The sequence below is a fragment of the Equus asinus genome, chromosome 11 (genome assembly GCF_041296235.1).
Source record: "Equus asinus isolate D_3611 breed Donkey chromosome 11, EquAss-T2T_v2, whole genome shotgun sequence".
Lineage (NCBI taxonomy): Eukaryota > Metazoa > Chordata > Mammalia > Perissodactyla > Equidae > Equus > Equus asinus.
In genome coordinates this window covers 17,997,698-18,012,995 of record NC_091800.1, presented here as the reverse complement: position 1 = coordinate 18,012,995, position 15,298 = coordinate 17,997,698, and the positions used below count along the sequence as shown (strand labels likewise).

The window sequence follows — 15,298 nt, the reverse complement described above, 5'->3', positions numbered from 1 at the left end:
ATACACGTAGGGAAATGACAATCCACATAATTATATAACTAGTTTTAACTCCACTCACCACTCAGGGTGATTAGGTTTCCTTCTGCCTATGCCTGTGCAAACCAGTTACTCTGGCGCTGCGGACGGGTGTAATGATCCCTTTACTCTGAAAGGAGTAAGGAACCATCAGGGCTTAGAAACGTGTCCGAAAGAGCGGCTCGGAGGGGTTTCCAAACCGGTTTGTTGGTCCTGCATCTGTTCTGGTAAGAACCCTCCTTCGGCCTCAGGCTCCAGGTGGAGACGAGGGACGCGAGGTGCCCCACGCTGCCGGGAGCGGGGCTGGGGCGCGGACCGAGGCGACCCTGGGCTCGCGCGGCAGGACCGAGGGGCAGCCCTGGCCGGGGTCCCGCGTGGCCGGCGCCCCCGCCGCAGGTTTCCGCGCACGTGGCCGCCCCCTCCCGGCGGGCTCCCGAGCGGCCGGGCGCGCGGCGGCGGCGGGGGCGGGCCGGGGAACAGGGCTGCTGGCCGCTTTCCAGGTCGGCGCACTAATACGGGCGATGAGGCTGCGCGGCTCCAGTCTGACTGACGCCGGCTGGGCCGCCGCCGCCGCCGCAGCCGCTGTCTCGGTCCCCGCCGCCGCCGCCGCCGCTGCCGGGCCCTGCAGCCCCTGGGCGCGCGAGCCAGGCAGTGAGTGCGCGGCGCTCGGAGCGGGCGGCCGGGACCCCCGGGGGCGGGGGGAGCCAGACCTGGGTGGGGGAGGGATGAGTGGCACCGTGGGGACAGGTAAGAGATGCCCTCTGCGGCGCGCGCTGGGCGGGTGCGTGCGTGTGTGGCTAAGTTTTTCTTCCGCAAGGGAAGTCTTGGAGGCTCTTGGGCGTGTGGCTTGGTTCTTTGTATTCTCGTCCGTGTATTTCTGGGCAGAGCCTGTTTGGGGTGGGCTGGGTGGGAGAGGAGCCGGAGGGGACAGCCCCGGGGAGTTGGCCGCACCCGACGGGGCTGCCGGCACCGGGGACCTGCCGGAGGATGCTTGTCCCGCGGCGGGGGCGCGGGCCGCGCGGGGCTGTGGCCCAGGGCGTGGGCAGGGATGCGCGCCCGCTGTCCGCGGGGGAGGCCGGGCACCGCGCACCGAGGACCGGGGCCTTGGAGCCCCAAACTCGGAGCTGAGTAACCATTTGCTGTGCCGGGGGGTGCGGGGTGGGGGGGGGGGCGGCGAGGACAGTGGAGAAATCAGGGTGAGGGGTAGTAATTGTGACTCAGCTAGCCTCCCTGGCCTTCGATCACACAGGCTTTTCACTCTCCTTACCTTTGAGGCACGCGAAGTGAGAAAAAGAAAAAAAGTTAGGAATGTTGTTCAAGTGTCTCTGGGCTAGCGCTTGGATTGTCTTGGGAGCTGGGATGTTTGTCTTTTCCTTCGCCTGCCATTCGGTGCCAGCTCTCCGCAGAGGGGAGGGGGGCGAGGTGGGGAACAGATACAGGAGACTAACTGACGCCAGCATTGTGATCGGAAGGAGGAGCGCGGGGGAAACATTTTTATGGATGGCTAATCGCTGACAAGTCTTCCCGTTACTATTCCTTCCTCCTCCCACTCTTGACAGTGGAAATTTGAAATGATAGTTTAGAAATAACTCCGTTGACTTGTTTCTGGGCTGGAACTGGTACTCCTGAGAAATAACCTACAACTGATGTACATCTAGTTTTGGAATAAAATTGCATGTAAATTCTTTACCCAGTAACTCACAGTGGGATACACATCCACAGGACACTGTGGATTGCTTTTAATGGATGCAGTTTACGAGTACCATTTCCGTGGCTTGCCAGCTTTCTCGGATGATCTTCTGAAAGTGTGGCTTAGCAGGAATAATAGAGGATAACTGTAAAGGCATACGGCACTTAGTAGTGCTGCCTCCTTGGCCATAAGTAAGCGGAGGATTTGGGGCATCCTTCTGGGTGTGTGAAATGTTCTGTTTCAGACAGATCTTCCGCTTTAGGAGTCCTGTCGGTGTGAGGGAATGCCATTGAGTACTTGCATTTTAAAAATAGTCATATATATTTAAAAAGGAAGTAAAAGTAAAACCCAGCGCATTCTCCTAATTTCAAATAGACAATTGAATAAGTGAGTTTCCCTATGCTTGTAGGAAACCATAAACAACAAGATTTTGGACCGATTTCAAGTTTGTGGTTGTCCAAGAAGGACACTGCAGATAAGAAAATGATGTAATAGTTTATAAATAAGGAGCATTTTAGATATAATATGACGGAAGTTTCAAATATATCAGAAGAATAACTTTTAGTGATGATAATTGCCTTCATTGATGGCAAGACAACTGTCTTTAGCAGACAGTCTTCAGCCTCTTAATCTATTCTGACACAACCAACTCCCATTTTTATGCTTGACTGGCTATCTTTGTCAGAGTTGTTTTATGCTTCAGCTCTGTGGTTTCAAGCTATGTTTAAGGGAATGTCAACATACTCTTAATCTGAGCAAACTAATTTTTATTAGTATAGTGTTTACTAAAAAATCAAAGATATAAACAAATTTTAGGTTAAACCACTAAATACTTTACAGTTCTTACATCTCTGTCATCAGTCTTTTAAAGTCAGCATGAGCTCTTTGACTTTTCTCCTTTTAAAATCTTTTTCTTTTACTTTTATATCCCAAGTTAATGAGTAATCAGAAAATATTCACAGATGTCAACCACTGCGTCTCTGATTGCCCAAGACATGTAATGAGAAAGAAGAGTTTTGTTTTTTTAAATGAAACATTGCCAAGGATATCAATAAGTAATAAGCAACTGGTAAATTTGTTTATCCTTTCTGATTGTGTGGTCAGTTGGAGGAGAAAAAAAATCTGTTAAATTATTTCATAAGGATTAAAATTTCAATTTCAGTTTTACAAATAGTTTAATTGTGATTAATGAGAGTGCAATTTCCCTACCAAATTGGAGTGTTTAATAAGTGGTCACTGTAGCACTTAGGCAACTAACTAGTTTATGTCTGACATTCTGCAATAAATAAAACAGCAATTTCATCTTTTTCTGCTTTAATGTGTCAGAAATAATACTCATCCACAGAATGTGTTCTGATTTAAGGAAAGATACAGGTTAAGGAAAATAAAGAAGTTTTTTGTTTTTTTAATTTGCAAAACATACTACATTAAATTTTAAAGCTCTAATGAAGCTTAGTGCAGATTTTCTGTTTATTGTTTCTAGCATTTAGAGGGGAATTCGGAAACACGGAAGTGTCCAGAATGAAAAAGTAAATACAGCAGTACATTGAAAGCATGAATCTCTTCAAATAGTTGTAATTCTAGGCCTCTGGCTTTATATTTCCTTGGTTACAGTTGCCAGTGAGTTGAAAAGTTATTCTAAAGAAAAAAAAAGCAAACAGTAAATTCACACGTAGTTACAACAGTGTGAACACTTTAGTGATGTTTTTTGTTAACCTAGTGAATGTCCATGTCATGACTAGGGGTATAACAAAAAATAAACAAATATCCCTTGGCAGAAAACTAACCTTTTAAAATAAATAGTCTTATAAATTGTGTCTCTTAAGAAATGTGTGCTAACCAAAGTTGTTAAGATTTCAAGATGACTGTTAGCATTAGAAGCTGTCATACCCCTGAAAGCTGAGTGTTAATCTTGCCGGTGGACTGCATCCTGGCACTTCCACCCCAAACCATCCTTAACGCCACATACTGCTCTCCTTTGGTGTCAGCCGCAGGCTGACCCTGGACCATTTTTCCAGGCTTATCTTCCCACCCCGTCCGTATTTCATGCTGCAATTAAAATAATGAATTATAATTTCCCATGCATAGCTCTCCTTTCCTCTCCTCTGCACCTTTACTCCTGCTAAGGCCTAGAATGCCTTCTCCTGCATCCCCACCCCTCACCAGATCCTCAGATTTATCAACATCGTCCTCATCTTTTATGGCCCTGTCCAGGTGCTGCCTTCCCAGAACTTCCTCTGCTGACCCTGGTTGCAGGCATGTCCTCCTTTGAGCTCCTATGGCCCTTTGCATTTTCTGCTCTTGCCACATCTTGCATTAAGTTTCTCATATGATAATTTATTTCTTTTCCTCAGTCAGTCCTTTCAAGATCTGTGAAGGAACAGACCATGTTTCATCTATCTTTTTCATTCCGTTAATGCTAACCGTGGTGCCCTGCCATAGTGCTCAGTCAATAAATATTAATTAAATGACGCATCTTTCACTGAACCCATGATCTCTTCTGAAATAAAATCTGAAAAGGATTTTCCCCCATACAGTAGGTTTTAACGGTCCATTTTTCAAGAAGTCAATGTTGAACTTGAGCTGAGGACTTGTTAAGAGGCTGTGGAGAGCCAGCCCTGAAACCCCTCCAGTCCCCTTGAGCCTCTTTCTCCTGAATATTGTGGCTGAGCATTACAGTCAGGAAAGCTTATGTGATACTCCTATTGCATTAGCAATTTTCCATATCAGATTCACCAAATACACAATGGAAGCCATTTAGCAAAAAACAGATTTTAATGTGATATGGCTACCACAATGAAGCTCTAATGTGATTCCACAGAAAATTGCTAACACGATATGCTGACCCCCCACCCCCCCACTAATAGCCACGTAAAAATTGATACTGTTTTTAGTGTATATGTTTCAAACTATGCTCACAAAAGGAAAAGCAGACTGCTACTGAGATGAGCTTATGTTTTGGTCACGTTGGATGTAGAAAGGGTCTTGTTATCAGCCTTGTCAACTGAACCCCCCTTTGTTCCTTGCTCATTATATTACCAAGCAATACTAGATCATGTGTTAAAATGCATCATATTTTGTCAAGTGATTCAGAATTAGCAGTTAGTATAATGTAAAAAATGTAATTTGTGTATAAATATCATACCTATATAATGTATTCTATTCAGTTTTAGTTGGGAAGCCTAATCAACTAGAAATCAGTTTTCTAAGAATTAAAGAGACTATGACATAAAAATTAAATTCAAAACTTAAAGTGAAATTCATAAGTATTAAGAAACATTATAAATGTGTACACGCAGCTGTGTCATTTTAAGAAGTCATAAACACTGAAAGGATTTTAGTTCTTTTCCTGCATTTCCTAACCCATATTTAATTCAAAGACAAAAATTTCACCCATAAAATAAATGTAAAGGAGTCCTACAAAGTTCTGATTTTTCTCTTGAAGGCAATTTTTATTTTCTTTTTTTGAAGGAAATACTAAATATCAAAATCTTTCTCTCTTTTGGTATTCTGATTAACATCACTGGTCAGGATTATTTTTATATATGAAATTCCCCTTGGGGAAATTAAATATTAATGTCTGATCACTTCCTTTTCCCCCTTTTCAAATTTAACTTTGAGGGACTATAAATTGGAAACGTGTATTGTTCAATCATGAAATGGATCGATTTAGTGCTGCGTTGTGAAACTCAGTCTGGTTTACAAACACTGGGATTACCAGGGATGACCATTCATTCGAGAACTCCAGTTTCCAGTTTTCTACCACTGGACAAATCATCTGGAAAGTGCACATGTGCTCTTGGGGCCACCCAGCTGTGTTGATGACATAGGGGATTGGTTCTGAAACAACTTAGGGTTTGGAAGCGGTGAAAATGTGAACACTGAGGTAGCAGCTGCTTAAACTCGCTGATCCTGAGAGCACATCCCTAGGTAGAGCGGGCTGTGTGCCTTCACAAACCCTGCTTTAACCCAGGGATGTCTTCTTCCATATAGCCTATTATTTTTCACTTTTAATCTGTTAAACTGTTTGGAAGCTGATCAATGTAGATTTGCTTTAGTTAGTGTGCGTGTGTGTGTGTGTGTGTGTGCACTCGCGCATGCACATATGTGTGTCTGTATGTTTCAATTTGTTTTTGCAAAATGCAGTAATTGTGAGATGGGTAAAGTAGGAGATAGACCTGGAACCGTAGATTGGGGCAGTTTATCAAAAGCCTTGAAGGATTTTGTTTTAAGTACTTGCGGGCTGTGGAAGGTTTAGAGCAGATTTGCAAATATTTTTACAGGAGAGTTTGATGGATGGTAGAGTTCAGCTGAAGTGCTAGGAGTTACTTTCTGAATTCTTGTATCTAAATTTAACTGACTTGGTGGTAACACTTTTCAGAAAATAACTCGGAAAAGGATTCACAGATTCCATCAGTTTTCCATCCCATGGTAGAATATTTGACTACTTCTGTTATTCACACTTCATTATAAATCCATTCATTCATCTTGCTTTTTACTTTGCTAAGAATCGCACGGAAGAGATTGGAGTTTGGTTGGAGGAGGAAGGAGAAAGAGGAGGCAGTTTAAAAGTTTGTGCATTAAGGGCAGTTGTGAAGATTTGAGGCCCCTAAGCCTGGGCCCTGGGGTGCTGCAGAAAGCAGGTGGGCAGATGGTGGGTAGACATCACCTGTTTGGGCTAGTGTGAGCAGATTAGAGACCACCGGGATTAGGAGCTAAGTGGGCTGGCCAGGGACTATATCAGCACTCAGAACATTGTTTCTATGGGAAATTCCAATTTCCAAACGACCGCACAGAAATGAGCACAATTTGTTCATAAAGCGGGACTACCAGTGATTAATGATATGAGTGATTATCATTAGTAATATGAGTAATTATTAGAAGCCAATGAATGTGGAAGATGAGAAAATGTATTCAACTAAAAAGATTTTAGGTCTTGTGATTTTCTTTCACTTGCTGAGGCATTTATATAATTCTTTACCTATTTGCTAGTGGTAGCAGAATTTTGTTTTTAGGAGCAGAAGTTGGGTCAGATGTTTGTCAAAGGCAAACCTTTGTGTACAAAAATGCTTCCCTTAGGGCTTATTGGTTGATTGTGTGTTTACACAAAGCTGTCATTAGGTGTTTGCTCTATGTGCAAACAATGGCAAGTTGGTGCCTAGGTGTTGTTTCAAAGGAGTGGCACCTCCTTTCTATTGTTATTGGTCTAAATTTATTGCAAATACCCACTTTTAACTTTTTTCAAAATATTGATTATGTTTTGGGGTTTTAAAATATTGTGATGTTGTGGATGTAGTAATTGCTCTATAAAGTAGGATTTATAAATTTTGCGGGTTTATATAGGTTTTTTATTCAATCAATATATACTCTGTGCTGGTTGAACCTATGCTGCTTATGAGGCCCCAAACCAGGCCCTTGGGACCACATAACAAAATAAAGTAACAGAACAAAATAAAATCCTGTTCTCCAGGATTTCATAGCCTAATTAGAGAGAGAAAAGTCATGAAAGCGAATATCAAAATGTTTATCCAATAGTAAGATTCCTTATGTAAAAAAATTGTCATCTATTTGGATTTCTGTATATTTTTCCTGGTTAGAATTCCATTTTTACTGTGTATGAATTTTGAGTCACCCTTGACAAAAGTACAGTTTTCTCCCATTATCCAAAAGTAGAGCGTTCCTCTGGAAACTTTTGTAAGCAGAAATGGTGTAAAGTGCAAACATTTTTCGCCTTTCTTGATAAAAGCGAAAATCCTCTTCAGATTTCTTTAAGTTAGTGAAAACAGGTGCTAATGTAGGAGTTTCATAAAATTGAAGTGGCATAAAGGGAACTTTCGAAAAGCAGGGGATACCTATAATTAGAATGGTCCCATTGGGGATTGGGACTCTAAATAGAGGTGAAGTAGAAGGCATAGTGGGAATAGAAACTCTTGCAATAAGTCCTTGTGAGAACTTAAGGATGCTGAAGATGTCCTTAGGTATCAGGAGGGAGAGCCGCTGCTTCTCTGATTTTCACCTTCTCCTCTACTGTTCGAGAGTGAGTTTGCTTGGCCCCTCCCACAGGAAACCTCCCCTGACCCCCCCTTTTTTTTTTCCTGAGGAAGATTAGCCCTGAGCTAACATCTGCTGCCAATCCTCCTCTTTTTGCTGAGGAAGGCTGGCCCTGAGCTAACATCCGTGCCCATCTTCCTCTACTTTATATGTGGGACGCCTACCACAGCATGGCTTGCCAAGCGATGCCATGTCCACACCTAGGATCCGAACCGGTGAATCCCGGGCTGCTGAAGTGGAACGTGTGCACTTAAGTGCTACGCCACCAGGCCAGCCCCTCCCCTGACCCTTTTAATAGCGGTTATAATAATGCATCTGTCACCTATCTGATAATGATGTGTTTAGATTTGCATCTCCCTCTGTGGACTGTAATATGGTAGAGAGAAGAGACCATGTCTTATCTTGAAATACCCAGCACCTAGCAGAGCGCTTCATCATTGATACTTGATCAATTTAGTTTCTTCCTTCAACCACCCCTTTCTCTTCCCTAAGATGGGTGGGTGTTTTCTACGGTAAGGTGGAAGGAAGGACAAGCCATTTGGATTTTAATCTGTAGGCAAAAGAGAACTATTAAACTTTAACCTGCGGTCAAAAGAGGAATATTAAAGAGTTTGAACAGGAGACTCACATAATCGAAGGGGTATTTGAAGGAGAGTGAAGACACATTGAAGTGGTGTGGTACTGCTAAATGCCACATTAACACCTGGCGAAGCTGGGGAGACGGTGCGGAGACAGTGCTTGACACATCAGCTCCACTGCTTTGGGAGTATGTTTGGCAATTAAAAATCTGAGCTTCTCCAAACAGCAGAGCGTAACACAGTTTATGACTGATTCTTCTCCACCAGTCTGTAGTCGCCATCCCTCAGGCAGCCTTTGGCCAGGAAACTCAACCTCCCACAACATGCACACATCAATAAAACCTTAAAAATTGCCCACACATCATTTTAAAAAACATTCATAGTGTTGTTTATAGCCATTTAACACTTTGCAGTATTCCAGTATGGGTTTGTGTTCTATATAACATCACCTTAAGTGGGCAGACTATTAAATGCACAGGAAGGAGGGAATGCATTATATGATTCTGCCTTTCAGAGGAATTTGTTGTATCACATGAGCAAAGCCGTGGGCTTTAGGTCAGAAGTTAGACTAATTGCATAAGGTTTAATAATACAATAGTTAATGTTATTGATAACTGGATTTTACTTTCATTCATGCCACGTTTATTGTGCGCCAGACCTGGTGTGAGGTGGAACAGACCACTCTGTGGCCTGGCCTGTGGCCTTTGGAAGGATCTCAGCATCTCTGTGGAAAACAGGTAACAAACATGAGTCCACTGTGATCCGTGCTATTGTGAAGGTGGGCACTGTGGAAGCCCAGAGGAGCTGAGGAGAGCTGATTAATGCTGCTGCCTGGGGGCCTCAGGGAAGGTTCCAGGAAGCTGGCTTCCAGCTCTGTCCTGAAGGAGGAGCAGGGTGTAACTGCACACGGGCCTTCCGGGCAGAGGGGAGGGAATGAAGGGCAAAGGGAGCGAGAAGTGATTGGGTGGGGAATGTAGTTTGAAGAGGCCGCATTGTGAAAGCCTGGTTTGAATTGATGTTAAAAGCATCAAATCATACTCACCCATGATATTTACTGGGGCTTTTCCCTGTAGAATATATAAATGCATACTCATAGTAGAAATTTGGAGAAAAAATTATAAAGCACAAAGTGCTTTTAATCCCAAACCCTGAAAGTAGTACTGTCCCACTTGGCTGCAGTGTCACAGCAAGGTGTGTCACTCAGGAGTGTGACAGGATCAGCTCTGGACTTGGAATGACATTGCGTGAGGGGCCCAAGAGGCAGAGTGCTTTCTGGGAGGTGGGCTGGTGAGGGGAGGCACAGTAGCCTACGGCTGCCTGGGGTGGAACAGACTCATTGGGAACGTCTGGGATGGGACATAGCTAAGAAGTGTGTGGCAGGGCCCATCCTCAGGATTTAGTGACCTATTGAATGTGGGATTGAGGAAGAGCAAGGAATAGAATTTTCATGAGATGGTTCTGAGTCAAGGGTGGCCCATGGTTTCTAGCTTAGCCACGTGGTTAGAGTGGTGCTGCCACGAATAGGGAATGCAGGAAGAAAAATGACGTTTTAAGAAAGCTAGTAGGTTCCCTTTCTTTCTCTTTTTTTAAAAATTAATAAACTTTTATTTTTGAGAGCAATTTTAGATTCAAAGCAAAAGTTGAGCTGAAGGTGAGAGTGCCCACATATTGCCTGCCCCCATACGTGCACAGCCTTCGCTACTGTGGACATCCTCACCAGAGTGGTTCAGTTGTTACAGTCAATGAACCTGCATTGACACATCATTATTACCCAAAGTCCAGAGTTCACATTAGGGCTCCCTCTTGGTGTTCTCTCTTCTGTGGGTTTGTACAAATGTATAATGACGTGTGTCTGTCATTGTAGTATCAGATAGAATAGTTTCACTGCTCTGAACTTCCTCTGTGCTCTCGCTCTTCATCCCGCCCTCTCCCCAGCTTCTGGTGTAGATTCTGTTTCTACATTGGAACATGTTGCGTTTAAGGATCCTGGAGGGTGGAAGTCAGAGGTAGTCAAATTTTAATTAAAAAAATTTTTTTTTTACCCACAGGGCCCTTTCATCAAGGAAGCCACAATAAGTAAAGCCGAACGAAGAAAGGCTGCCTTGGTGAAAGGTGGTCTTTGCAGAGGGACAGAGCCTCGTTCTTTGGCTTCTGCCTGCTGGCCGCCTCCCCGCTGCTCTCTCGTTGCTGTGTCTGAGGCTCTCTGCCATCTCCAGAGTTCTGAAGGACACGGTTTGCAAGCTGCACGGTAAGCAAGCCTGGAGCTCAGAGGAAGGGCTGGTAGATCCTGGATGCAGTGACCTCAAACTCTTGTGCTTTTTGAGCTCTGGTGTTTGTTTTTTAATAGGTTGTTTTCTCTTGTTTGTTTGTTGTGGTCCCTTTTCTTGGGGTCAGGCTGCCAGCTTTGATTTCCCTTTGCTGTCGCTGCACCTGCTGGTGGCATCTCCTTTTCCCTCTCCCGGTTTGCTTGGAAATCCTAGAAACATACTTGTTTAAACTGAGTTGAAAGTAGTTGCAAATAGGTCCTGTGTGATCTTCTCTGTACAGACTTGGTGACATCCGTTTTGGCAGGTAGAACCCTTTCTTGCTTCTTGCTTGTTCTCAATTACGTTTTGAACAGATGCACTTGCTGGAAAGTCAAATTTTGCACAGGGAGTGCTGCATCTCTGCCAGGGTCTGTTTGTGTCTCACCTTCTCCCTCTTTCTGATCCTGGAATTACAGACAAAGTGTAGATTATGGGCTCCGAAATTTCTGTCCGATAACTCTCCTGGGTGAATAGTGGCAGTTAATGCTGATTAGGGAGAAAATGATGTCATAATTTTAATTCCTAATAAGATGCTAATATGTTGAGATCCTGGTTTTTTTTTTTATTGAGTTATTGATAGGTTACAATCTTGTAAATTTCAGTTGTACATTAATGTTTGCCAGTCATGTTGTGGGTACACCACTTCACCCTTTGTGCCCACCCCCCACCCCACCTTTCCCCTGGTATCCACTAAACTGTTCTTAGTCCATAATTTTAAATTCCTCATATGAGTGGAGTCATACACAGATTATCCTTCTCTCGCTGGCTTATTGCACTTAACATAATTCTCTCAAGGTCCATCCATGTTATTGCAAATGGAATGATTTTGTTCTGTTTTGCAGCTGAGTAGTATTCCATTGTATATATGTAGCACATCTTCTTTATCCATTCATCTGTTGATGGGCACTTAGCTTGCTTCCACGTCTTGGCTATTGTAAACAGTGCTGCAATAAACATTGGGGTGCATAGGACTTTTGGGATTGCTGACTTCAAGCTCTTTGGATAAATACCCAGTAGTGGGATGGCTGGATCATATGGTAGATCTATTTTTAATTTTTTGAGGAATCTCCATACTGTTTTCCATAGTGGCTGCACCAGTTTGCATTCCCACCAGCAGTGGATGAGGGTTCCTTTTTCTCCGCAGCCTCTCCAACATTTGTTGCTATTAGTTTTAGATATTTTTGTCATTCTAACGGGTGTAAGGTGATATCTTAGTGTAGTTTTGATTTGCATTTCCCTGATGATCAGCGATGATGAGCATCTTTTCATGTGCCTATTGGCCATCAGTATATCTTCTTTGGAGAAATGTCTGTTCATGTCTTCAGCCCATTTTTTGATTGGGTTGTTTGATGTTTTGTTGTTGAGTTGCGAGAGTTCTTTATATATTATGGATATTAAGCCTTTGTCAGATATATGACTTGCAAATATTTTTCCCCAGTTAGTGGGTTGTTTTTTTGTTTCAATCCTGTTTTCATTTGTCTTGAAGAAGCTCTTCAGTCTGATGAAGTCCCATTTGTTTATTCTTTCTATTGTTTCCCTTCTCTGAGAAGGCATGGTGTCCGAAAAGATCATTTTAATACTGATGTCAAAGAGTGTACTGCCTACGTTTTCTTCCAGAAGCCTTATGGTTTCAGGTCTCACCTTTAGGTCTTTGATCCATTTTGAGTTTATTTTGGTGAATGGTGAAAAAGAATGGTCAATTTTCATTCTTTTACATGTGGCTTTCCAGTTTTCCCAGCACCATTTGTTGAAAAGACTTTCTTTTCTCCATTGTATGCCCTCAGCTCCTTTGTCAAAGATAAGCTGTCCATAGATGTGTGGTTTTATTTCTGGGCTTTCAATTCTGTGTCATTGATCTGTGCACCTGTTTTTGTACCAGTACCATGCTGTTTTGATTACTGTAGCTTTGTAGTATGTTTTGAAGTCAGGGATTGTGATGCCTCCCATTTTGTTCTTTTTTCTCAGGATTGCTTTAGAAATTCAGGGTCTTTTGTTGCCCCATATGAATTTTAGGATTCTTTGTTCTAATTCTGTAAAGAATGTCATTGGGATTCTGATTGGGATGGCGTTGAATCTGTAGATTGCTTTAGGTAGAACAGACATTTTAACTATGTTTATTCTTCCAATCCATGTACATGGAATGTCTTTCCATCTCCTTATGTCATCATCCAATTCTCTCAGAAAGGCCTTGTAATTTTCATTATATAGCTCCTTCACTTCCTTAGTTAAATTTACCCCAAGGTATTTTATTCTTTTTGTTGCGATTGTGAATGGTATTGTATTCTTGAGTTCTTTTTCTGTTGGTTCATTACTGGAGTATAGAAATGCTACTGATTTATGCAAATTGATTTTATACCCTGCAACTTTGCTGTAGTTGTTGATTGCTTCTTACAGTTTTCCAATGGATTCTTTGGGGTTTTCTATATATAAGATCATGTTGTCTGCAAACAGTGAGAGTTTCACTTCTTCCCTCCCTATTTGGATTCCTTTTATTCCTTTTTCTTGCCTGATTGCTCTGGCCAGGACCTCCAGTACTATGTTAAATAAGAATGGTGATAGAGGGCATCCTTGTCTCGTTCCTGTTTTCAGGGGGATGGCGTTCAGTTTTTGCCCATTGAGTATGATGTTGGCTATGGGTTTGTCGTATATGGCCTTTACTATGTTGAGGTAGTTTCCTTCTATGCCCATTTTGTTCAGAGTTTTTATCATAAATGGCTGTTGGATCTTGTCAAATGCCTTCTCTGTATCTATTGAGATGATCATGTGGTTTTTATTCCTCAGTTTGTTGATGTGGTGTATCACGTTGATTGATTTGCGGATGTTGAACCATCCCTGTGTCGCTGGTATGAATCCCACCTGATCCTGATGTATGATTCTTTTGATGAATTGCTGAATTCTGGTTGCCAAAATTTTGTTTAGAATTTTTGCATCTATGTTCATCAGCGATATTGGCCTGTAGTTCTCTTTTTTCGTGGTGTCCTTGTCAGGTTTTGGTATCAGCGTGATGTTGGCCTCAGAGAATGTGTTAGGAAGTGTTCCATCTTCCCTAATTTTTTGGAATAACTTGAAAAGGATAGGTATTAAATCCTCTCTGAAAGTTTGGTAGAATTCCCCAGGAAAGCCATCTGGTCCTGGGGTTTTATTCTTTGGGATGTTTTTGATTGCTGTTTCAATCTCTTTCCTTGTGATTGGTCTGTTCAAATTGTCTGCCTCTTCTTGAGTGAGCTTTGGGAGATTGTAGGAGTCCAAGAATTTATCCATTTCCTCTAGGTTATCCATTCTGTTGGCATATAGTTTTTTGTAGTATTCTCTTATAATCTGTTGTATTTCTGCAGAGTCTGTTGTTATTTCTCCTCGCTCATTTCTGATTTTGTTTATTTGAGCTTTCTCCCTTTTTTTCTTTGTAAGTCTGGCTAGTGGTTTGTCAATTTTATTTATCTTCTCAAAAAACCAGTTCTTTGTCTCATTGATCCTTTCTACTGCCTTTTTCGTTTCAATAGTATTTATTTCTGCTGTGATTTTTATTATTTTTCTCCTTCTGCTGACTTTGGGCTTCATTTGTTCTTTTTTCTCTAGTTCAGTTAGGTGTGCTTTAAGGTTGCTTATTTGGGATTTTTCTTGTTTGTTAAGATGTGCCTGTATTGCGATGAATTTTCCTCTTAATACAGCTTTTGCTGTATCCCATATGAGTTGGTATGGCATGCTATCATTTTCGTTTGTTTCCAGGTATTTTTTTATTTCTTCTTTAATTTCTTCAATGATCCATTGCTTGTTCAGTAATGTGTTGTTTAGTCTCCACATCTTTGTGCCTTTCTCAGCTTTTTTCTTGTAATTAATTTCTAGCCTTATAGCACTATGATCTGAGAAGATGCTTGTTATTATTTCAATTTTTTTTAAATTTGTAGAGGCTTGCCTTGTTTCCCAACATATGGTCTATCCTAGAGAATGTTCCATGTGCACTTGAGAAGAATGTGTATTCAGCTCTTTCAGGGTGGAGTGATCTATATATGTCTATTAAGTCCAATTGTTTTAGTTTTTCATTTAGCTCCACTATTTCCTTGTTGATTTTCTGTCTGGATGATCTGTCCATTGATGTGAGTGGGGTGTTGAGGTCCCCTACTATTATTGTGTTGTTTTTAACATCTTCCTTTAGGTCTGTTAAAGTTGCTTTATGAATCTTGGTGCTCCTGTGTTGGGTGCATAGATATTTATAAGTGTTATTTCTTCTTGATGAAGTGTCCCTTTGATCATTATATATTGCCCCTCTGTGTCTCTCTTTACCTGTCTTATTTTGAAATCCACGTGGTCTGATATGAGAATTGCAACACCTGCCCTTTTTTCCTTGCTATTTGCTTGAAGTATTGTCCTCCACCCCTTCACCGAGTCTGTGTTTGTCCTTGGGGCTGAGGTGTGTTTCCTGGGGGCAACAAATTGTTGGATCTTGTTCTTTAATCCATTTTGCCACTCTGTGTCTTTTTATTGGAGAGTTCAATCCATTCACATTGAGAGTGATTATTGATGCATGTGGACTTAATGCTGTTAATCTGTTGCTCATTATCTTGTTTTCCTGTGTTTCTTTTCCTGTTTGCTTTAGACTACCCATTTAATACTGCAGTTTCTTATGCTGGGTTTGTTAGATTTTTCCTTATTTATGATTT

General features: G+C 42.1%; 1 protein-coding gene across 9 annotated transcripts in view; it reads left to right on the top strand.

Moving 5' to 3' along the window:
• The first annotated feature begins 493 nt into the window (after positions 1 to 493).
• SMAD9 (SMAD family member 9) overlaps positions 494 to 15,298 on the top strand; it is a 77,371-nt gene continuing 62,566 nt past the window's right edge. For 5 of the 9 annotated variants that reach the window (XM_070520539.1, XM_070520534.1, XM_070520538.1 and 2 more), the window contains exons 1-2: positions 531 to 666; positions 10,383 to 10,582. The gene's annotated coding sequence lies outside the window, so the exon portion shown is untranslated. The other 4 variants (XM_070520535.1, XM_070520532.1, XM_070520536.1 and 1 more) reach the window with 4 other exon arrangements.